At 44.6% G+C, this 24,519-nt stretch overlaps 1 protein-coding gene across 4 annotated transcripts in view; it reads right to left on the bottom strand.

The window, feature by feature from the left end:
• Positions 1-24,519, bottom strand: part of KCNMB2 (potassium calcium-activated channel subfamily M regulatory beta subunit 2) — an 863,472-nt gene that overhangs the window by 549,140 nt on the left and 289,813 nt on the right. For 2 of the 4 annotated variants that reach the window (XM_078665729.1, XM_078665730.1), the window contains exon 1: positions 10,039-11,106. The exons of the other annotated variants lie outside the window; for them this stretch is intronic. The gene's annotated coding sequence lies outside the window, so the exon portion shown is untranslated. Of the gene's footprint in view, positions 1-10,038; positions 11,107-24,519 lie in introns of those variants that run through there. 4 annotated transcript variants of the gene reach the window in all.

Below are 24,519 nucleotides of genomic sequence, written 5' to 3'. Positions count from 1 at the left end.
TACCCTAAACCCTAAAACACTACTACTCTACCCACACTACTTTCACCCCTACAGTACCCTAAACCCTAAAACACTACTACGCTACCCACACTACTCCCACCCCTACACTACCCTAACCCTAAAACACTACTCTACACAAACGCTACTACTATACCCTAAACCCTAAACACTACACTACATAAACACTATTACACTACAACCTAAATCACTACACTACATAAACACTACAACACTACCCTAAACACTAATACACTACACAACCCTAAAACTTAAATCACTACACTACATAAACACTACACTACCCTCCCTAATACACTACACTCAACAAACACGACAACACCACAACACACACTAAAACGTTTTTAAAAAAACACACACAACACAAACGTAACCAACCTACTTTTAAACGACCCTAAACCCTACAAAAGTAGCCCCCACCCCATGCACAGACCCCCTTACCTCTCTCCTCTCCAGCGTCGCCGTCGGATCCTGCTTGCTGCACGTAGTTGTGAGGAAATGGCCTAAGTTTCCTCACAACGACGTGGATATCCGCCCCCCGCCGCCATTACACATTACAACGCATGCATTGTAAAAGAGCATGCGATGTAATGGTATGCGTGGTTTTACCACGCGTTGTAACATTGCATGCGCTGTAATGCATGCGATGTAAAAGCAATGCGTGGTAAAACCCGCGTTGTAATGGCTGTTCCCCGTTATAAGGTGTAGGAATCACATATCATCCAAACTTTTAGACATTATATGTTAAAGGTGAAAGGTCTGGAGTAACACAGAGTCAGGATATAAAACGTCTGTACTAACAAGACTTTACCACTTCCCAAAGGACCACTTCTTTTCACACACAGAATGATAACAGAATGCGAAAAACTCCTAATAATCCATACCATTGACTTACAGCTTGCTTGCAGCTCCCTGATGCTCGTAAGTAGAGCACTGTGCTATATTAGAAGCTTTACAACGTATGCACTGGAAATAACAAAATGATCTCAATGTCAAAAGGCAGTAGCCCACTTACCCACCTAAATAAAATACAAATCTGTGATCTGCATGTTACACGATGTGCTTTGCAGCACGCACAACAATCCTCTATGCTACTTTATGAGTCAAACTGTATATGGACAAATCACACCTCTCACAGAACTGTGTTCACCACTAGAGTTATACGACTGGTATTATAATCCCCTCAAAATTAATAGACATCAAATGATTTCTGCAGCAGGTGTTTTAACCCTGTAAGATACTTTAAAATACGGCCTCTTTGTGACCAATAAAGCTATCTAGAACAGATTTACTGTCACATATGTCCTTGCTGCCAATTTCTCTGCAGCAGATTTTGTTTTAAAATAACTGTATAATTTGGCTGTCAGACTCTGCTTTTCAACCTCAGCCCATCGTGACTCCATCCCCTTTCCTTTGCCAAACCCTGACCTCAATTTATGGGTCTTCTATGAGTCATTTTTTAAAATTCCAACACCGTGTTAGATGCTATGGGAAACAACCTTTACAACGCAACTTTTACAACGCACTACCATTACAACGAAACTTTCACAACGCAACATCCATTACATCGCATGCCATTACAACGCAACCATTACAACGCATGACACTACAACGCATACCATTACAACGCATGTCATTACAACGCATACCATTACAACGCATACCATTACAACACATACCATTACCATCCAACACTTACCCTACTGTTGCACCCCCTGGAGTTAGAATAGTAATGTTTACCCCTACACTATCCAATACTTACTATACATGCAATGTAATGTTATGCGGTGTAATGGTATGCGTTGTAAAGGTAGTATGTGTTGTAATGGAATGCGTTGTAAATGTAGTTTTTAAAAATTTGTGTAATGGCATGCGTTGTAATGGAATGCGTTGTAATGGACGTTGCGTTGTAAAAAATGTGTTGTAAAGGTATGCGTTGTAATAGTATGCGCTCTAACATCATACAACCGATGCTATTAAGGCCATGGTATGTTGGTACCATACTCAATGCTATGGATATGGTGGGCCATATTATGTTATGTTATGTTATCTGGGGTTTTATAAAGCGCACTGCTACTCTACTGATTGTCCTGGTGCTGGTTATTATATTAAATCTAGGTGCAGATATTAATCGACTGCTGGCTGAAATAACTTTATTAAGAGCATAAAAACACAAAACTCCGTGTTAAAGCAACTAAGTTCTGTATGGGGGTTATGGCCAATCTGCTACAAGTAAACACAGGAAGTGAATGGTAATGCCAACTTTGATTGAATGCTAATTGTCTTTGAACAAGCTCTTATGTTTATTCATTTATTTATTTATTTTAGAGTTTTATACAGCACTAGCTAGAAACTAAGGTATCAGAGCACTTTACACCAGTAAATGTTCATATCAAAGATAACAAGTCTATACAGAGCATCTAAGTCACAGCACTTCACAACAGTTGTTGCTTTAACAAGAAAGACAAGAGAAGTTGAAGGGAGTGCTCGCTCGATCATAGATGTTATGTTGCAGCCGATGAAAGATCAGAGACGCTGTGGTGCAGCCGATGAAAGATATGTGCCATTATCAATAGTCACAATGATAAACAAGAACATGGAACCTGTCAAGTGGTGTAGCAATTGTGCAATGAGATCTAATGCAAGCTATGAAAATGGGCGCCCTTCCCCTTTGGTTGGGTAGTAAATGTCATAGTTGGGTGTGGTGGCCCTCTCACAATTGAGCACCCACATTGACACTGCAGCTGCTGCACTATTGATAGCTATGACCCAGATGGGGTTGTTCCAAGGAGCATGAAATGGCTGATGTGACATAACATATCATAACGTGAAAAAGCATAGCGTAATGTAACATAACATACAGTAACGTAACATAACATAACATAACATAATATGACATAACGTAAAACTTTTGAGGTTGGCATACCCTAACCAGTAACAGACAACCTCACCTGCACCCTTTTAACGATACCAGCCGAGGGCTTAATAAACAGTTTTTTATTTTTTCTCCTACGAGCCAGGTATCTTTTAACTTTTCACTTCCTCACCACTCACTCTTTATTCACTTCACACACATCAACACATAGTCCACCTTCAGTGCTCCTACGTAGTCGTGAGTCGCAGCACGCCGCATCCCGTAGAGGGGTGCGAAGACCCCGATGATGAAGCATGACACCAAGGGGCCTGTTGGTGTGTGAGGGGTATTCAAAACAACACTGTGTGCTCCCCACCATTGTATGGTTCACCAACACTACCAGAGTGGATTCCTTTTTGTTTAGATAAAGTGCTAGGGGAGACAGAATCCACTTTCTCCTCTCCCTCCCCCTCTTGTTAATTTCTCTTTCTCATAACGTAAAAAGAGCCTAGAATTCCAGAACACGGAAAATCAGAGAAGTGAAACGTGGAACAAGATTTTACAATAATACCATAATTCATGTTATAGTGATAACGAGGCCAATTTCAAATATGGAAATAGTGATGTCACATCATGTAAAACATCCTCCTGGAAAGCCGTAGTGGGGCTGTGGGGTTGCCATAGATGTGTGACTCTGCCTTGGCAAAGATCCCACCAGGTAAACCCCAGAGGTAATTGAAGGACTTCTTAAAATTGTCCTTGTTTCCTTTTTTATAAGCATGTAGCAAGATCAAGGCTCAGACAGAAATATGATAAAAAAAATAAAAAATACAAATCAAACTCAAGTTAATTAATAGGCGGTATTTATCAGCCATTAACGACAAACAAATTAGAAAATTGGTAAAGGTAAACAAAACAAATGCATGTAATGACTTTCAAATGAAGGTCAAAAGGAGACACAACTAAGAAAGGAAATACAAGTCTACTAGAAAACGTAAAAAAGGATTAAAAAAGTAACATTTCTATATGTGGTTTACCTATACTAAAACTCATCATTTCAGAAGTGTATACAATTGGAAGGAAGTTTAGAATAGGCTTCTGAATAAAGTTACCTTGAGACATGCTGATATGGCGACCAAGACTTCATCTGAAGAGGTCTCCAAAAGGTCATACAGGGTGAACTGGTCATCACAGTGAAGAAGAAACCAAAAGTTGAAAAGTCTGGGGTGGAGAGGGTGCCGCTAGATGACTGATGATCGATGCAGGATCATCAGACGCAATGGTGCTGTTTGCGGCGCGTTCCAGCAGTCACGATGGGTAGCTCCGCTGAGCATGGCTGCATGGCCCTGAATACAGCTAACAGCTGCTCCATGCGATATCTTTGGAAGAGTTGAAAAAGATGAGACGATGGTGCAGGATGATGAGGTTACATCTTCGTTAGATTGATGCTGCCGCTTCATCCCGGGCTACCGATGCAAGTCTTAATTTTTCAGTGTTGCACATGGTTAGGTTCCTACGGCGTCACTGTATTAGTCATTAATGAAGGAACTAAGCAGTTAGGGTTGGCAGACTTTACTTCTGCAAAGCAGGCAAGAATTTACAGGTACAAACCTTTCACCCCTGCTTTACTGACGTAGGCACAGAATTGATGGGATGCGGGCTCGCAAGCCTACATGGGGGTTTATTGTCTGTGACTTATCACAGATACCACTGCATATAGACCTTCAGGTTCATTTGGCTTTCAGAGCATTTAAGTTGTGCAAAGAGGTTCCTGGCACACTTTGGGGAACCGGGTTCACCAAACTAGGTAGTTGTGTTAAATCCAAGTCAGGTGCTTGCAAAAGAAAACATATCTCTCCTTCTTCTTCCTTCAGAAATCAGGTAAAGCTTTAAGATTCAGAACTTCAGGTAAGTCAGAGTGCCCTATCCAGGCACTGTACAGGGATAAGTTGTGTTTTGATTGATACATTCTACTAGCTCGAAGGACACCAATCCTAAACTATCCCTAAACTAACCATAATTACGTTCGCGAGACAGCAACCATACCATGTTCTGTTATTGATGGTTTCAGGACACTAACATCTTACATATCAATTCAAATGAATTCCAAAATGGCAGAAGACTCTGGTTAATAGAATAGCATCTCGTGTCATCATTCTTCCCCCCTTCCCTGCACTTCAAATAAAGCCCATATGACAATTCAAATGTAAAGAAGATACCCTCACACTGAGATCGTAGACAGAAGGGCTAACTTTCTCCCAGTCACCAACAGGGTGAGCAAGACTATGTTTTATCTTAGGAACATCTATAGCACACAGTTCTAGAGAGACCTTCCAAATAAGGTTCAGCAGCTTCTTGTTATCTGATTTGAGTACGTTTATGTAACCAAATAAATCCAAGCCAGCTATTGCTAAATTGGATTAAGGGTAATTAGAATTTAAATATCTTGTAAAATATAGATTTCTGTAACAATAGCTCACCAGATTTGATATTTTCACCACATATTTATTGATCTTCCAATTTTTATGATTTTATCAACTGTGGCCAGCGTAAAAAATGTAAGTATATTGTAAACTAAAATTAAGTTTATTTACAAAGGCATGCAGACATCTTGTGTGTTCTTATGCACAGAGGATTCAGCACAAAGGCAGAAAACGAGGCAGCTTGGCAGAAATTCATTTATCTTTTTAAGGGAGCACACTAATGTGGAGGAACTATTGGGCCACATACCCACCAACAACAAATAAGTCTTTAAATAAAGTAAAAGTGGTGAGTTACGTACCATGAGCCATGATCTGAATTGGTCCCAAGTTCTGTTACCAGTGTGATATGTAACCGAGGGTAATATTAGTAATTTTAAGAGAGACATAGAAGGTTGGAGGCATGAACATAGATAGGCCTCAGCCCTCAATGGAGTCTAACATCACGGTGCAGAAAGCTAAAAGTACATTGTTCTAAGGTTTAGGCAAGATGTAAGGATTGATGCACAGAGTGATCTTGTCCTATTGAAAAAGTAAGGGTCAGAAACAGATAGAGTTTAGTTTTGACTAATTTCCCTGACTGAAATAATGACCACTGCCTTGAGGACATATTGTTTCCAGCCAGTGGCGTAGCATGGGATGCCAGTGCCCGGGGCAAGGCAAATGTTGTGCCCCCTAACCCGTGGACGGTTAGCACTCCCTAGCGGTCCACAGGTCAGAGGGCGCAATACCAGCCCCGGCATAAGTCCCTTCCACTTTTCTTTTAAAATTGTATGACCCTAAGAATTTTGCACCCGGGTCAACCACCCCTGTGGCCCCACGCACTCTGCGCCACTGCTTCTAGCTGTTCTGCGCTGCTGATTTAATAGAGAAGGTTACAAAACAGTACAATGATCTTAAGTTTTCTAGGTGGGCTTTCTCACTGGAAGTTCACATAGTGATGAAACAGGTAAATGGTCAACACTGCTCTAGTCCCACAAAGTGTGGGAACAGCTTCTGTAGAGAAACTAAAAATATATTGTGTAACAGGGGAGCTGACAGCTACCTCACACAAGTATGTGGGACTTTAGCCACAACCCAGGTTTTTAAGTGATCCAGATGAACAATTTTCCCCATAGGTATATCTGCTGAATCATATCCACCAATAGATTCATTTGTGTGCCACTGACAATACGTATGGGGATCTAAAGATGTATCCCGATATGAACATGTGTATGAATGGTCGAACTCCTGAGGTATAGGCCTGGTGAGAATGCAGGCTTTATAAGTCATACCTTACTCATCACTTAGGAAAACCTGACTTGCATAACAAGTCTATCCAAACTGTTGCCAAATCTCTAAATTGTAAATACAATTATTTTTCCTGCACTTTTCTCAGTTAAAGAAAGGGCCAATTTACTGGCTAATACTCACGATTCGGTTGGCTTAAAGCTAGAACCTCCTTCTTGTTTGCAAATTGCTTTCTATGCCAATTTGCGTTTCGTTATTCTTTCAAAGATATTATTAGGAAACTATTTTATCCCTGAGAAAGCAGGCTCATCATTTTAGAATGTGACTCATTTGAAAGAAGAACTTTTTGTTCCACTAAAAGAGTTCTACCCTGTGGTACTTTAGTAATCAAATAAGTGCCTTTTCTTCTGATAAATTAAAGTAAGAACCTAAGACACTCAAGGTATGGGGTCAAAAGCAACATACCCTGGCTTAAGACCATACCCTGAAGCTGGAAATCATGATACTATACATGAGGTCAACATTCGTCACACAACAATCGAGCTTGTTTGCTTATAGCAATGACCCTCGGAGGATCACGTGATACATAGGCCGTAATATGCTGATCATTCATGGAGATCACAGAGAGGCATCACCGTTCCTGGATCTTATTCTTCCTGAAGAGTTACATTAAGTAAGTCAAGCTGGCATTGATCCTATTCGGCAATATCACTGAGAACTTTGGAATTCCCAAAGGACTTGATTGCTTCACCAATCTTCTTACACGTCCCCAATGACTGGGATCCTGGAGGCCCAACATACTGACCAACACTTATTTGTAGAAGACACCCAGCTCTGCGGTAAACTGGAAAAGGGATGTCTGAAATGCCATCACGTAACACAAAATCTGAAGCAAGGTGAGCAATGGATACGGCTAAACTCGTTCAGTTCGATTGGTTGAAAGACAGAGTTTCTTCCCTTTGAGAGACAATTTTTCACTTCTTTCATCTAGACTTGTTTTTAGGGCCTCCTTTCAACTCCAGTCAAACAAGCATGCAACCTGTACTGTATGACCCTAACTTTGCCTTCACTTTGCAACTCAGAACCAGCAAGAACATGCTCTTGGATCTAAGACAACAAAATATCTTTCCTTGCTTCAGATCAGTTACAAAATCACTCAGGTGGCTATTTATAGACTTAACCATGGCAACATCATTTATACCTAAATTTTAAAATATGAGCTTCCCAAACTCCACAGTGCTCAAAATCACCCCAAATAGGCTCATGTTTGGACTGCAATGTTGTGGTCACATCATATCTGCCTTGAACACTCTACGATTGTCCCCCATTAAGAAAGGTTTGCTATTAGTCTCTTCTTTGAAGTGCCTTGGCATGTAGCTCCAGGTTTCTCTAACCCAAGTAGCTATCAAATACCCTGATGTTGGCTCAGTTACTTTACATCAGTCTAGCCAAATACAAATTACTTATCAGTAGAATCCTTCACGTACCAAGATCATCACTCTATAACACTTCCCGCACATTTTATGCCAGCAGGCAACTTCTTAAATCAAGCTTTCATAGAATAACTACATACCTGACAATTTACAAATTAATGCCGACGTGCGAAAGGGGGCGGTTCCTCATGCCGAGATCTACCTAAGAGGCACTTTCCCACTCACCAAGCCCCCATGCCCCTCCCCAAAAAAATAAAAACAAAGGGTCATTGAGGCTGTCGCCAATGTCCTGGGGTAGTTTTCACATCTCTTATTGGACATCAGCTGTTTACTGCCTAAACAAACGAGATGAAAATCCACTCTTTACAGTGGCTTTCATCTCATTTTCCCTGACACCAGTGATCTCGGCTCCTCACTGGGAGACAGTGTGAAGGGAGGTGAAATCGTGTGGCACACACAGGCACCATGTGAGTTGGCAGACCTGTAGCTGTGTTTTCCAATCAGGAATTGAGCATGATTTACAGAACCACTTTGATATGTTCCACCCAATGGCAACTCATATCATTAAACCTATCCATCCTGTCAGATGCCTGAATCTCACTCTAATCCTCCAGTTTGCTCAGGTGGTACCATTTTCAGGAACTACAATCCCATCAACTCTTTACCATCAAACTGTAGTTACCCAAAAGGTCTGTCACAGGACTCTCCCATAACCTTGAAGAAGGTTTAACCTTAAAAATAGTCTGGTGGTCGGCACTGCCTAACGTCTTCTAAATTCTCCAATTAATTTAAGCATTTACATTTTCTGAAACAGTGTGCAGCTATTCGAATTGTTCATGTTGCTTTAGGAATTGTGAGGCAGCTATTTTCAACTGGGTAATTCAAGTAGATTTCACACAAAGGTAACACAAAATGTAAGAAAGTTAAAGGAGTACCCCCGCTCTGTTTACATATCTGTGTGCTTCCTTAATTTACCCTATAACATCTTCTTCCTGACCAACTGTTGTGCTTTTGCAAACTTCATAGAAAAACAAAATTATATAAGCAAATATTTTGTTCTAAAATGATCTTAAATATGGAAAGTTAGACACCTATTGTGATTATCTCCAGAGACTCGGGTTAAATGTTCTTAGCCCAAGCAAACAACATCACATAAAAGCACCAATGAAAATATCTATCACTTATGTCTGCAAAATGCTGTGCTCAATGGATCTTTTAGTGGCAGAAATAACAGCACCTTTCCATTGCAAGTTGACACCTAGGTTCAATTATTGTCTATCCAAACATCATCTTAAAAAATATTCTTACATAAATACTGTCTCCTGAATATCACTTACAGGATGTCACTCATTGGGTGTAGATTTTCTGTTATTAACTCCCTGGGGCAATATTTTCGAATAAATTATTTAGGATGCAATATCACGCGGTATTCTGAAAATAACAGTCTGGTACCGTACCAGGTTCAATATGTCTGTATTCAATTGGATATGCTCAGTACACAATTTAATTAGGTGAATTCATAAATTTTAGAGTATCTATCAGTGCCGCAACTCACAGTAGGATAGCAGTCCTTGGTGGACTTAAATAAGAGTAGTTCCTACTTGTGATTCTAGTCTTACCTTCAGTTTAGGAAGTTTTGCAAACTGCAGGAAAGTAATTGCAGTTGGTTTTCAATTTACATCGTTTTTACCCAGATGCTCAAATTCAAAGGATTGGCACCCAGGAAAGTAATACTTAAAAACAGAAATAAAGCTCTATATTGTGAACAACGCAATTATGGTCCGTAAAATGTGATGGGTTCGTCTGCCAGTCGCAGTCTCTCAACTCAAAACTGGTCCATCATTTAATAAAACTAGAAATTCATGATAAAAAAACATGTTATCAACTCCTTAATAATGTGTGCCTTGTTTTGATCTAAAATTATGGCAACTGTCTTTTAGTACTTGCCTATCTATCCTCTGACATACCAAATTTATTTTGACACTTCTGAAACATTATGCAACAATGTAATTGATCACGTTACCTTAGCAACTGCAGATCAGCTTTTTCCAATGGGGAGAATTCAGATGCCTCTCAAAGGAAGATACTTTGCACATTCACACTATGGTGAGCTCAGAGGTACTCCGGGCACCTTTGCCCATCCAGATTGGCTTTGAAATGAAATGTCTTTCAAATGTTGCCAGTGCCACAATCACAAGTCCATAGAAGCAGTGGCAAAGGAGGCAGCCAAGCCAAAGTCACAGTTTTTAATTAGTAGTCCAAAAAAGTGGAAGCCATATGTCTAATGAGGATCTACAAACACAGCTGGTCCTCACAGACCCCTATTTTACAAAGCCTTCATTTCCATATTTCTGAAGGTGCCGCGCTCTCCTCAGATTATCGTTCATGCATTTTTGAATGACCAAGACGTACATGCGCGCCATAGTGATTATGGCCACCCCAATTACTTGCGGTTGACTTCAATATCCACCGTCCTGGCAACTTTTAAGCACATCCCAAGATCAATGCCGCGACAGACCCTTGATCTGTTCCTTGTGACGCGAAGAAGAGTGAGTTGTTGTCGCAAGCGTCACGGTACGCGGCCATAGACATCGATGGATTTTCCTGGATCGTGCCAACCGTAGACGTCGTGATCATGGGAACTAGGGTTGTTGGCCAATTTAGTCCAATCCTCAGTGTTCACAGCTCTCCAGAGCTCAGGGAAGGCTCCCAGTTGCACCAGCTTCACTTCTGAAATGCACCGCAGCAAGGCATGGAGAGAGGTGCATGTCGTGGGGCTCGCGCGACAGCGCGTCGATTTGTCGATGCCTGTGTGAGAACCCTTTGCTTCTCTCCAAGATCTTCAAGCCAGAGTGCCTTGTCCTTGGACTCTCTGTGCCGGACTAGAGTGAAATCCGCCCAAGGGGCATTGCCCCCTCGTTGGTGTCTTGATTCCCGCCGAAAAGGATGCCCAGGGGCAGTCGACAAGATTGCCTGGCTGGAAATGCATGCAGGCAGCCGATCCCCTCCCGGAGCAGACCGTCATTATCCGCGCCTTGCCGGGACTCAACCTCCCTTTTTTTAGCTCAGAAATGTTGAATTCTGAGAATAAGGAGGAAGACAGACAGTCTGGAGCGCGTACCAGCCAGCCACCGATTCATCTCCTTGGAAACTGGCTGCTCCCCACCGGTGATTGCTGTTTTTTATCAAACCCTTCCCAATATTAGAGATAGCATCGGCTGCAAAGAACGGCACGTGCGGCGGCGGGGCTCTTCCACGCGCCGAGCCCATGATTAGCATCCGCACCCCCCCTCCCTCTGCACGAGACGCGAATGAGCGCCGCGCGACCTCCGCCACCATCTACGAATCGATCACGGCTCTGACATGCGGTGTCCTATCGATGACGTAGCAACGGTGCCACGAGCTTTAATGCAAGTGAGAAAAAACATGCTCGGCTGACAGCCGGCTGGGCAGTGACGTACGGCAGTGATCAGGGTTCAATGGGTCCCGGTGCCACTGCACCTGCTGCACTATTGATAGCAATGGTTTTGGGTCCTAAAGCCGTGTGGGTGTCACTTTGGAACGTGCCTCTTGGAGTTCCCTTGAACTACTTGCCAAATGTGTACTTGTGTACGTTTCATATTTGTAAACACAGTTGCTGTGCACTTATAAGCCCCCCTCCATAATTGGTATATTAAGCCCCCGACACACATTGGAGACAACATGAATATAAGTATGCTTAAATCTGAATGTACTCTAGTGAAACCATGCTCCCCTAAATAGCTGAAAACATTTCTGCAATTACTGATCTAGCCTCAATTTCTAGTTTCGTAATTGTGTTTTTCTAATAAAAGGGGTGCACCACAAATTCTTGATTTATGCGCTCTTTTAAGGTACTGATTACGAGTGACGGGATTTCACCCTGAGTGATAAGTCTGAAAGAGATTCTGTCACCCACAATTCCAAGGGGCATATCATCAAGGCCATGCGATAATTATCGCTCAGCGCTCTTAGCGTGAGGATAATTATTGCCAGCCAACTCTGAATTTTATCGCGGAGATAGCGTGCTATCAGCAACGCTTATCTCCCAAGCGATAAAATTCAGAGCGCAAGCTGCCAATTGTGCGATTATCGCTGGAAATACAGCGATAATCGCACAAGGTTTGGCGAAAGCTTGCTGATAGGGCAGGGCAGACTTAGCCATGATATCCACCGTACATAGGATATCATGGCTAAGTCAGTTTTGAAGCAGGCGTAAGGAAAGTAGCGATAACAGAGGTTATTGCTACTTTGCTTGTTGCTCTACAGGTTAGCGAGCCCGTTGACAAATTGGAGAAATGTTGCTTAGCGACATTTCCCCAGTTATGTCAGGGCAGGAACGCCCTCTTTGCATCTCATTATAGATGCCAAGATGGGCGTTGGGGGAAAGGGCGATAATGCAAGGATTCACGCAAAAGCGTGACCTTGATGATTAGGCTATAATATTATCGCCGCTTTCCATCCAAAAACGGACGCTAAAGCGGCGATAATTTTATTTTTTGGGGCTTGATGATATGCCCCCAAGTTCCTTCGGGCGCGGAATTATATAATGTCTGAAAACCCTGGCCTGGTAACTCTAGACCTGGAGACACCGGGCCTGTCTTTACTGCTGAAGGTACAGGGCTGAGGGCAGCCCCAAAGCCCAGCCCCTGCCTGACCCATGCAGAAGTGCGCGAGGGACAGACAAGGACCCGTTCTTACTGACACAAGCCCATCCGGTGGGACCCTCAGAAACTGTCTAACAATTGCATGTCATGGAAAGACCTTTCATTTGGAATCAAAAGCCTTGTGTTGATGTTCTGGACCTTGTTAGAGGGAGCAGGGCTGTCCCTTCAGTCTGAGACCAGCACAGTTTTGGAAGTTTGCATCGTTATGTTGTATGTGCATTTCTATAGTGCCTACTACCATACATCTGGTTTTATAGTGCTTTCAGAAAGTGACCACCCATTATGGTTCATGAATACTTGTGCTCTGCTCATATTGTCACTGGCTGTGCTCAAGCTGTTTGGAGGTGAAGGTCAAATTATAGGGCAAGGACTAGTAAATTATGTGGCAAGAAAAGGCAAATTGTGCGGCATTGTGTGGCACATTTTTTGATAGTATCACTTCATTAATTTGTCGTTTTTACACTTGTTAATGCTGTCTAGACATTGGATCACCTCATTAGTAGTAGTTGAACACACAAATATATCAATAAGCTACAGAAAGGTTACCAGTCAACCTTTGTTAAGGACCTCTCCCTGCGTGGCAGCAGGTCACGCCGCGTTTTAACTAACTTTTGAACCGTTTGAGGGAGAAACAAAAAATGTTTTTGTTCAAATCCGCAGATCAGGAGGCAGATTATAGATGATGTGGCAAATGCAGAAAATCTACAATTATGCAAATCCCAGATTAGGTTATACTAGAGTACTGTTTGAGATTGATTATCTTAGAGAGTGGCCAGCTAGACTCCATTCGGGATCCACATGGGGTGCTGAGTACAATAAGCTGGAATATGCCCTTCCATGACAGCTGAGGTAAGTAAGTAAACTTTATTTAACCCCTTCCCTGCTGTTGGGGCCAATGGCCGTCGCGAGCACTACCTCCGTCCATTGGCCGACACAGCCCCGCCCGCGCAAGGAAACGCCCGCGGTTAACAGGTTAATGTATGATGTGTGCGTTCTTGCGGATGAGAGTGTGTTTATGTATATGTCTGAATTTGTGTGTAAGTTTGTGTGTGAGTGAAAGTGGAGGTCAAAGGGCGTGTGATGTCACTTTCGCTACCCCTGGCATTTCAGTGAATTGACATCCATGCTGGATACCCCCACGGGTGATTAGTACGCTATACAAATCAACATAACATGACAATGGCTTGAACCCATGTTGGCGCTCACCGAAGCCAAGGCTTTTTTTCTAAAAAAGGACCTGTTGAAGCTGGGAGATGGAGTTTCGCCTCCCTGGCCGCAGGCAACCATTGTAAGTGTGTCCTGACATGGCATTATGTTGGCATAGTTTACATAATATCCTTGGGCATCATTTTACACGAGCACCGGTTTTTGGCACCCACTGCAGCATGTGTGCACTACGGTGTATGGAACTGGGCAGTGCATTAAATTGGCAGGTACTGTCTGGCACAGAGTACCAGCACTTTTTTATTTTGAGAGGGAGGGTACCTGCACTTCTCAAGAAAAACGTAATACTTTTAATTGGAGAATACAGGCACTTTTTAGAAACAAGCAGGTGCTCTGTTACAGAGTACCTGCACTTCTATTTTTCCATTTCAAGCACTGGAACTGGGTCCTTAAAACCTGCTGATTTTCTTCCTACTTGAGTTTGCCACCATTGATTGAATGAAACTGTTAATTTACTGGGTGGCAGGCAAGAACCGTGAATATAAAGGATCACACTAGAAGTTTACTTTAATGATCCCAATTTCATTTTAATCACATTTGCAATTTTAATAAGCACTGGAGGTGTAAACGCCACCACTGAATGACACATGCAGTGCTTAATTTGAGCCGGTGGGTTTCGGTGGGGGCCACTGGCACTCGTTTATAGTGAATGGCACGTATTTTTCTGTATCAGGCACTTCCCAAGAGCAAGAAAGGGAAAACACATAAGGGGCAAATTAAAGGAGCAGGATGAAAAGACGGAAAAAAATCACCAAGAAAGACAGCAGGAACCTGCAAGAATATGATAAATTTGCAGGGAATGCCTGGCACTGGATTAAAGAGGCCTGCGGTGTGAATTCAAGACTACGAAGCATCGGTATTCCCTCACTGACATTTATTAGCACTAGCCAGGCTTCTGTGGAGCGCTCGTGGCACCGGCTCTCAATATTTTACAAATTAAGCACTGGACAAATGTCCTTATTTATGCAAAATGTTTGGTTTTCCGACCGCCATTTTGTAATGTGCTGTTTTGTGATGCACTGATTGTGATAGATGGCAGAAAGTCATAACTGCTGGATTCCAACAAAGTGCTTAATAATCACCCATTCATCCACAATACAAAATGGCCCCTCCCTGGCGCCGAAGCAGTGAGATTCGCTATAGTGCCCACACCATCAGGCTTACTTCGCCCTGCATGCATAACTTACATACCAAAGAAACCATGAGACATATTTGTGGGAAGTACTGGTAGGTGGGTCATCTTACAGGCGATCCAAAGCGGCAGCCTCTCGCTGACCCGCATGCCCAAGGAGCCATCTTGCACGGCGAGTCGATGCTCAGACGGTGCAGTACATTCACTTTATTTTGTTAGACTCCCGCCCCCCCTGTCAGGGCGGAAGATGAGGTACACCCCCGGTCGGTTCAGGCCCCCCGACCGCCCGAAGGACTAACGGGGCGCAGACGCTGTTTCCTGGAACCCCCTCGGCTCCAGGTTCTTGGCTCGGGCACCCTACTGTGCCAGGCAGAGGTATTTAGACTGTATCCTTCTGCCGCAGAGGTACCCCTACTGTCCATCTGCTTCCAGATCGCCCTGTGACTCCGCCTGCAACATAAAACATGATCATTAAAATACAGCGCAGAGCAGCCACGGCGCGGGAGAGAAAGGCCGAGCCACGCTGCTGGCCAAGGATATACTTAGGAAGCGCCCTCCCCCGTCCACAACGAGCCCTCCCCATTGGCTGTTGTCCGGGGGGGGCGGCACCGGGGGCGCGCTGCAGGCTGCGCTCGCCAGATGTGTGGTACTAGGGCGCTGTCCCCCCATACTCCCCTTTGTGTCGTGGTGCCAGCGGCATTCTGGCCATAACTGCGCGAAAGGTGAAGCGACCTCCTTCTTGACATGTTTCTGTTACGTTGATTGGTCAAAAAATCCATCAATAAGACCCACTGTACATCATCTTAGTTCACCCCACCCTAGGCAATCATCTGAAATACAGGAACAAGTTTGGTTTGATGTTGTGGCCAATGTTACGAGTTCAAAGCCGCCGACTCTGGAGTTCGAGTCTCGGCGTTGGCTCAGCATCCTGTGATTCTGGGCAAATCTCGCAATCTCCTCCTGCCTACAATAAATACATGAATATGTCCTTGTGTAACATAATTGGCGTTCTTGAATCTGAAAAAAGCAGGGTTGACATTGAGCAATCACCCTCTTCTTTCTCAATGACCATGACAAAGGACGTCTAATAACGTGACGTGAGCGCTGAGAAAGGACGCCCGTGAGAGCCCGGAAGTGCATACATGAAAAATCGAATGCACTCTGTTTAAGAGGTCAGTCCCATTTTTGACACCAGACAGTACAGCAAGTCGTAGAGGCAAAAAGTTTCAGCAACAGGTGCGAATCGTGCTTGCAACACCACAATAGTCTGGCAATAAAAACACACTGAATTATTCATAAAGTTTGTTTCCCTAAGTGCAGTGTTGTGATGGCAAATCCAACACTTGCTTGGTGGAAGGTAGGAAAAGAAAACAAACACTGGATTAACATGCCACAAAGGAAGATAATGTTGTGTTTTTAAACTTGTGGTTTGCAATCGCCGGGCGCTTCGAAACACCTCTCCCTCTCCCCCCCCCCCCCCGCTTCCTCTCTATGCTCCTAATATATTGCTACATATATTATATTGCTACAAATGAAGCGCTGCTAATGTTATGTCTATAAAAGTAGCAATAACTACTGTCTTTAATGCACATAGTTTTGGTTCTCAAGCACGGCACAAGTCCTAAAAAAAGAAGTGGGGGGACGCTGACGTCACGACAGGAAGTGACGTCACGAAAGGTGGCTTGCACTCAGTTGCAGTTTATAGTTCTCGAGCTCCCGGTAAAATAAGTGGGGGGAGGCTGTCCACCCGCGTGGTACCCCGACTCGAGCCCTGGCCTCAAGGCACCTTTTAAGGAAAGCGTGCTGCGGAACACCTGCTGCTGGCACAAGGGTGTAACGGAACCCCCACTCCCCTGTGGAGTGGGGCCCACACAATTCACCTCAAAAGGAGTCCCCCTTGGACAGCTGCAAACAAATAGCACACTCAGAAGCATCAAGGCAGTTAGGGAATGGGTTATAAGGTCCCCCTCACCTTGTAGGGGGTCTCCCTGAGATGTTGTTACTCCACTGTAGGGTGACCAGGTGTCCCGGATTTGCCAGGACGGTCCCCGTTTTTCACCAGCTGTCCGGGCAGATTTTGAGGAATTTAGCTCATGTCCCGGTTTTTGGAGAGGGTCGACTAAAAACGGGGGGAGGTGCTTTTTTATGTTTTACAAAGCGGGGATAGTTAGCAGTTGTTCCAAGAAAGCAATTTAATTCACAGGCAAGCTTCTGGTTTTAAAAATTGCATCTTATGTATTTTCTTACGGCCTGTTTTGTAATTCTCTCCTGAGGAGCGCTTTCATTCTGTGCGCTCGCTTGACCTAAAATTATAGTCCTTCTTTTATTTTTGTGAAAGGTCCCCGTTTTTCACCAGCTGTCCGGGCAGATTTTGAGGAATTTAGCTCATGTCCCGGTTTTTGGAGAGGGTCGACTAAAAAAGGGGGGAGGTGCTTTTTTATGTTTTACAAAGCGGGGATAGTTAGCAGTTGTTCCAAGAAAGCAATTTAATTCACAGGCAAGCTTCTGGTTTTAAAAATTGCATCTTATGTATTTTCTTACTGCCTGTTTTGTAATTCTCTGCTGAGGAGCGCTTTCATTCTGTGCGCTCGCTTGACCTAAAATTATAGTCCTTTTATTTTTGTGAAATGTCCCTGTTTTTGCTTTAAAATCTGGTCACCCTACTCCACTGACGCTGCAATGCCACATTGTGTGAGCACGTGCACTGCAATTCCAGTATCGTTTATGGGCCCTTCCACTTTCTGACACCATTTTGTGCACACTCATGGTGCCCTAGCGCATAATGTTTTTGCGTACTGCGCTCTTTAGAATAGGGGGCAGCCACATGCTCATGACCTTGTCCCACCAAGGGAGTCATCAATTTTATTTACAATCACTTAAAAGATGAAAGGTGCAAGGTACATGTTTTAAGAGCACTGGGCCTTATTATAATGTCAGGCGGACCTCCACCGACAGGCTGTTGGTGGCGGTCTGCCCGACAGACAAGCCATCAGTCCGACCGCCGCATTTCAATGAAGGTGGTCAGACCGCAGAGGTCGGGGGAAAGACCACCGCCTTTGACAGGATCTAGGATCCCATTGTGGAGGCGGTCGAAATCGCATCCCTTACATGGAGGCGGTGCCTGCGCAAGCACTGCCGTACGGATTACGATGTCCCTTTCCGATAGCTTTTTGCATGGCGGTCCGTCCACCTTGAAAAGGTTGCAAGAAAATGATTTTGGGGGACCCAAGCCGAGCCCTGTCCCCCGTGGCCACTATAAAGTGGCCCTGAGGGCACACGTAGTGCCCCCACACATCCATGCACCGTGTGACAAACTCCCCATGGTGCCTGGCACACTGTGCATGGATGTGCACAGAGTACTTTGTTCCACCGCGGCTTGTGCTGCGGCCCTTTTCCTGTACCGCAGTGGAAAAAAACACTTTCCAACTGCCACACGGTGGTCAGATCGTAATTGGGTGGTCGGAGGGCCGACTGCTTGTCGGGCAGTCTCCTGACCACCGCAACAGTGGTCGGCCATCCGACAGCTCGATATTGTAATCAGTCGCACTGCCGGGAACTATTGCAAACAAACGGTATGTCGATTTTTCTCACAATCTCAGTGTTTTATGGAGAAATACAGCTCTCAACAAAATTAGACAATTTTATGCTTCCCTCACGTTTGTGCGACCGTTGCGAAGATTGATTTATTAAGTCTGCTTGCTGAGAAAAATCTGCCTACAATTACCATTGCCTCTACTTTGATCACAGCGAAAGCAATCTCGAAAAGTGGAGGAAACGTTTTTACAGGGGAGGCCGAACCAAAACCAAGAATCTTTGCAAACTGTGAAAATCGTGAACTTTGCAAAACTTTGGCAGCGTAAAGACTAAAACAAACTTTGCTGATTTCTACTGCAGATGAGGAACTACTAACATGTGTATACTGGGTGGATACAACATTTGCTGCATCAAATTTTCATTCATTTTCCTGAATTACAGATACATTCTGGTCTGCTCTGCCACAGACTGAGAGAGCAATCCTGATGTGCCCAACCATTCACCCATACTAGCAAAATTTCAATATTAAAAAATGCATTCAAGTAACATGCTTTGAGAATTGAGCCTTATCGTGCTGCAATTGAGGAGGATCTTATATGCCTTCAGACCACAAACCATGCTAATGAGCCCCTAAAAATATATTTTGCTGCCCCAAACTTGCAATTACATATTGATACCAGTGCTTAGTTTGTAAACAAAGAAGTGCCAGGGCACTTGTCAGGAGGCCACCACCCATTGGCCCTGCCACCGCTGCCAATGACAGTAACAGCACAACTACTAACCATCACACTCTACAAATGTGACAGTTCAGACTCGTCAGGGCCACACTAGGCTATATAAATGGCTTCGGTGTCAGGCATTACTTATTTTGAATGTATACAAATTATTAAACAACTGTTGTGCTCATCTGAAAATTAGACAGACAGCGCCACCATGTGGTGCAGCTGTTAATTTTTAAGTGCTGGTGCTGAGCACCGGAAACTACAGGCTCAAATTAAGCACTGATTGGTCCAAGAGCGGAACTGGAACTGAAATGTGTGTGGTGGCAGAGGGAGTTTAGTACAAATACCAACACTGTCCCTCTTTTCACAAGACTGATATTGAGTTCAACGTTTCAGGCCCAATTCACAAAGGAATGGAGGAATGCATAAGACTATTTTTAAAGTGCTGCTTCCTGTACTGATAATTTTTTTGTGGGAATCTGCCCTATTATTCATGATAATGCCCATAAATAATTGATTTACCTCATTATCAACAAGCATTGGCACACCCAATATGTCTGACCTTGAACACAAAGTATTGGCTTTGCCAGTGCTTTTTTCCTTTAGCCAAGAGCCTCTACTAAAGTCTCTATCCACATATATTACTTCCCCAAGTAAACCTCGGATGGCTCTGCTTCTTTAAATTTCCACACCTTTCCTCATTTGGAGAGAGATGTACAACATTCCAATTAGCCTGTACCAGGATATGAAACGCAGCAATGCATTTTAGGGCTGTTAACAATATTCAAGATGTTATAAGTTGCACAAGACGGAGATATTGCACTGCTCGTCAGACCGACTCCCTCGCCCACTACCGGAAGACTTCTGGCCTAGTTCCATCCCAGGCTCGGTGGAGGCAGCAGACTCGGCCCGCAATCTGGGAGTCATGTTCGAGCCGAACCTGCAATTGGACGCCTCGGTGAACAGGACTGTTGGGACTTGTATGGGTCTGCCCCGTGCTCTACGGAAGATACTGCCGCTTCTCCCGCGGGAAGCCAGAGTAGAAGTAGTGCGTAGTACCATCCTCAGTAGGTTAGACTACTGCAACGCACTACTTCTAGGAGCCCCAAAGGTTTTGATCCATAAATTACAAAGGGTTCAAAACATGGCGGCTAAACTAGCCCTAACCTTGCCTCGCTCGGCTTCTTCTGCCGGAGCTCTGGCAATCTTACATTGGCTACCGGTCCAGCAGAGGATCTCCTATAAGGCTTTGTGCCTAATTTTTGGAGCACTGCATGGTCAAGGACCAATACCACTGCAAAACCTCTTTTCGTGGTATCAGGCTGCCAGACCTCTGAGATCCGCCTCAGCGTTCTTAGTGAAAATCCCAAGAATAAACAGAGTGAGAATGGGCGGCCGCGCTTTTAGTTTTACGGCCGCCACAATGTGGAACACTCTACCTTTAACACTGAGGAGCAGTCAAAATCTTATTTCATTTAAAAAGGACCTTAAAACCTTTCTCTTCCCTAGAGCAGAATAAATGGTAGCGCAGATGGTGGAACCGATCTCAGCGCCAGGATACCCGCTGGGTGACAGCTGCGCTTAATAAGTATTAAAATACATACATACATACATACACAATACCTAATCCTAAAAACAGACCTGACGTTTATAGCTTCTTTTAAAATTCAATAATTGCTTTTTTTATACCAAGGCCTGTGAAGATAGTAAAACAGCCCACACACTTGCTCTATTAAGTTGGCCCACCTGGCAATGCCAGTCTGCAGTCAGTTGAACAGTGGCCCTCGGAGGTCCATGTGCATTAACTTTCAAGACTTATCCAAAACCTTTGTACTGTGCCCATAAAGACAACAAACCCATTGAAGCACCCGAAAACCATTTACCTAATTTGGTAAAACACACAAGGAGGGAAATGCTCACTATATGGCAAGAACATTCTTTATCAGCATTGGGCATATTCAGCTAAACCCAGTGATTAATTTGAACCAGTGGTTTCCGGTGCTCAACACCAGTACTTAATTGGTTTCTGGTGCTCTGCACCAGCATTTAATTGGTTTCTGGTGCTGAGCACCGGCACTTAATTGGTTTCTGGTGCTCGGCACCAGCACTTAATTGTCAACATCTCACTTATGACAGTCTGCCACATGGTGGCGCTGCTCATCTAATTTAGAGATGTACAGAACAACAGTTGTTTATTGATACAATATACATAAAAAATAAATAATACCTGCCTCCCCAGCCATTCCTTTAACTTTGGGGGACCTGGAATAATCAGAACTGTCGCACTTGCAGGCGAGAGAGATGGTTAGTAGTTGTTGTGCTACCGTCATTGGCAGCGATGATGGGACAAAGGGTGGTGCAAGCTGCAGTGGGCCCCTGGTCAGGACCACAGCACTTATTATTTTACAAATTAAGCACTGTCTACATCATGAACAAAAGAAAATACAGATTGCCAGACTGGTGCAGCACTACTTTGCATGTTGATGAGGGGTGATGAGGACTTGAGAGACAACTGTGAACAATTAGGCGAAATGCTGTCACACACAGTAAGGGCAGCCAATGGCTGAATTGGGCTGATCCATTTCCCCATGCTGTTTGCTGTGGTGGGCGGAGGTAAAATCTGAAGGACAACTCAACAGACCAATGTGTGAGGACAGCTGATAAAAAAGCCCAATATGTATCTTTGTTATGTATGTTAATTTAAAACAAAATAAAACAATAGTCTGGCGAGACCGCTAAAGCTGTTTTCAAGGCCAGACCTAAAATGAGCTTTTGTAAGGTAGAATAATTATGTGCTACCCTACACCACTCATGGGAGAAAATCAAATGAATGTGCTGTTTCAGTCTTCGTCAGTGATGTCGGCATCTGTATTGCCTCCAACATCCAATCAGAGTAAACGTTTAGGTACATAAACTGAATTCAAAGCTTAGACCCCTCAAGCCCATCAAAAGTAGCTGCTGTTTCTCCATGGAAGTCAGAGCATGAATGTGGTCTCACTTGTTTGCTAAAGCTTGGATGGAGCAGATGTATCTGCTGATGTAGACAGTGGCCACATATCTAAATGAAAGCAACTTACCAATGTCTTTGTAGTTTATGGTTCACATGGGGCAGTGTTTTGCCACTGTTTTTATGAAATGTGGCCCAATTCGTTTGGGAATTTATATGCAAAATAACCAGTGTCGGCTCCTCCCACAAGGCAGAGGAGCATCGCCCCACTGCTTTAAGAAGTGTAAATAAAGGAAACAAAAACTGATAATAACAAATTTATTATCATTTTATGTTTCTGTGCCGCTTGCAAGTGGGCGGGCGGGTGGGTCTGCTCTGCTCTCAGGGCAGGGGAGAAGTGGTTTAGCCACTCCAAGTGCGCAATGACTGTTCGGTCGGCCCTCTGGTGTCGGCCAAAACAGTCATGCGCACTTCGCATGCTCTCCAAACAGGCTGCATTACAGCCTGCATGGAGATCATCTCCAGGCCCCATTCCCCGGCTTAGCTGAGGCCCGATCCACGACACTCAGACCAATCACAACGCTGCATTGCAGCGTTGTGATTGGTCAGGGGAGCCTGGGTGCTTCCTGGTTCCAGCGGAGTCCGGAAGCAGAGGAGAGACGCCACAGCGATAATATATCTTTTACCCCCACCCCCCTGATGCTGAGGTGGTGCTGTGGTGATGTTCAGGTAGTGCTTTGCTGATGCTGAGATGGGGCTGATTGATGCTGAGGTGGTGCTGAGCGATGCTGTGGTGGTGCTGAGTGATGCAGAGGTGGTGCCAAGTTATGCTAAGGTGGTACCTCTGCGCTGATGCTCAGGTGGTGCTGAGCTGATGCTCATGTGGTGTTGAGTGATGCTGAGTTGGTACTGTGCTGATGTGATGCTGTGATGATGCTGAGGTGGTGCTATGCTGATGCTGTAGTGGTGCTCAGGTCATGTAGAGTAATACTGAGGTGGTGCTGAGTGATGCTGAGTTGGTGCTGTGTTGAGATGATGCCTAGGAGTTGCTGTGGTGGTGCTCAGGTGGTGCTGTGCTGCTGCTGAGGTGGTGCCTCACTGATGCTGCGCTGATGCTGAGGTGGTGCTGCCCTTGTGCTGAGGTGGTGCTGAGTGATACTGAAGTGGTGCTTGTGCAGAAGTGGTGCACAGGTGATGCTGAGGTGGTGCTGAGTGATGCTTTGGTAGTGCTCAGGTCGTGCTGTGCTGGTGCTCAGGTGTTGCTGAGTGATGCTTAATTGATGCTGCGCTGGTACAGAGGTGATACTGTACTGGTGCTGAGGTGGCGCTGCGCTAATGCTGAAGTCATGCTGTATTAGTGCTGAGTTGCTGCTGAGGTGGTGCTGTGCTGCACTGGTGCTGAGTTGGTGCTTCATTGGTGGTGGTGCACTAATGTGGAGGTGATGCTGTGCTGATGCTGAGGTGGTGCTGTGGTTGTGTTGAGTGATGCAGAGGAGATGCTGTGCTGGAGCTGAGGTGGTGCTGACAGATGCTGGGATGGCGCTGAGCAATATTTTGCTGGTGCTAAGTGATGCTGCAGTAGTGCTTACTCCGGCTGTGGTGGTGGTGCTGTGCTGATGCTTAGGTGGTGCTAAGGTGGTGCTGAATGATGCTCAACTGGTGCCATGCTTAGGTAATGGTGCGCTGATGTTGAGATGGTGCTGCGCAGATAGTGACGTGATGCAGCATTGGTGAATTGTTGCTGCTGAAGTGAGGCTGAGCTGGTGCTGAGGTGGGGCTATGCTGGTTGTGGTGCACTGATGTGGAAGTGATACTGTGCTGATGCTGAGATGGTGCCATGCTGATGTTGAGGTGGTGCTCTGCTGGTGGTGCTACGCTGATACTGAGTTGGTGCTGCACTGGTGGTGGTGCACGGATGAGGAGATGGTGCTGTGCTGATGCTGAGGTGGCGCTGTGCTTATTCTGAGGTGGTGCTGATTAATGCTTTAGTGGTGCTGAGTGTTGCTGTGGTGTTTCTGAGAGATAAATTCGTGGTGCTGAATGGTGCTGTGATATTGCTGAGTCATGCTGAGGTGGTGCTGATGTGTTAGTTCTGAGCTGTGCTCAGGTGGTGCTGAGTGATGCAGAGCTTGTGCTGTGCTGAGATGGCGGTATGCTGATGCTGAGGTGGTGCTGCAATGATGCTCAAGTAGTGCTGTGCTGATGGTGAAGTGATGCTGAGTGATGCTGAGGTGGTGCTGAGTGATGCTTTGGTGGTGCT

The sequence above is a fragment of the Lissotriton helveticus genome, chromosome 11 (genome assembly GCF_964261635.1).
Source record: "Lissotriton helveticus chromosome 11, aLisHel1.1, whole genome shotgun sequence".
Classification (NCBI taxonomy): domain Eukaryota; kingdom Metazoa; phylum Chordata; class Amphibia; order Caudata; family Salamandridae; genus Lissotriton; species Lissotriton helveticus.
This window is presented reverse-complemented; position numbering and strand designations above follow the sequence as displayed.